Raw genomic sequence first — 840 nt, forward strand, 5'->3', positions numbered from 1 at the left:
CTGATGGGGATGGCGGGGATCAAAGCTCTGCTTCGGGTTCCGGCGTTCCCCTCTGGGGTCACAGGGATGGGGGTCTCCCCTCTGCGGGCCCCCCCAGGCTCAGCTTCCCGTTAGTGCCTTCCCCATTCTGCAGAAATTCCCAGCTCCTCATCTCCCGGGCTCTTCAGCCCATTCGCACCTTCCCTGTTCCCCAGCAATTCCCAGTTTGGAGCATCCTTCCAGGCTCAGCTTCCCAGTAACGTCATCCCCATTCCCACCTCCTCATCCCATTCCTCTGCAACTCCCGGTTTGGAGCATCCTTCCAGGCTCCCATTCCCATTGACATCTGCACCATTCCCACCTCCTCATCCCATTCCTGCCTTCCCCATTCCCCAGCAATTCCCAGTTTGGAGCATCATTCCAGGCTCAGCTTCCCAGTAACATCTTCCCCATTCACTCCTCCTCATTCTATTCCCACCTCCTCATCCCATTCCCCAGCAATTCCTGGTTTGGAGCATCATTCCAGGCTGAATTTCTCTCCCCATTCCCGTCTCCTTATCCTCATTCCCTCCTCCTCATCCCCATTCCCGCCTCCTCATCCTCATTCCCTCCTCCTCATCCCCATTCCCTCTTCCTCATCCCCATTCCCTCCTCCTCGTCCCCATTCCCTCCCCAATTCCCGTTTCCCCCGGGGGCCCATCCCGGCTGCGCTGCCCCCAGCGCCCATCCCAGCTCTCTCTGCTCGCATCCCCGCGCTAATTCCCGATTTTATTCCCCTTTCTGACCTCTCGGGGCCATCCCCTGCCCTCCCACCCCATCGCTCTGCCCTGCACATCCTGCCGGGGTCCCCGGGGTGCCGCT

The 840-nt window shown here is 60.0% G+C and overlaps 1 protein-coding gene across 1 annotated transcript in view; it reads right to left on the reverse strand.

Moving 5' to 3' along the window:
- NGFR (nerve growth factor receptor) overlaps positions 1 to 840 on the reverse strand; it is a gene marked incomplete at its 5' end in the record, with an annotated part of 31,688 nt that overhangs the window by 28,703 nt on the left and 2,145 nt on the right. The gene's annotated exons all lie outside the window — the stretch shown is intronic.

Source organism: Geospiza fortis, unplaced genomic scaffold, assembly GCF_000277835.1.
Source record: "Geospiza fortis unplaced genomic scaffold, GeoFor_1.0 scaffold406, whole genome shotgun sequence".
Classification (NCBI taxonomy): Eukaryota; Metazoa; Chordata; class Aves; order Passeriformes; family Thraupidae; genus Geospiza; species Geospiza fortis.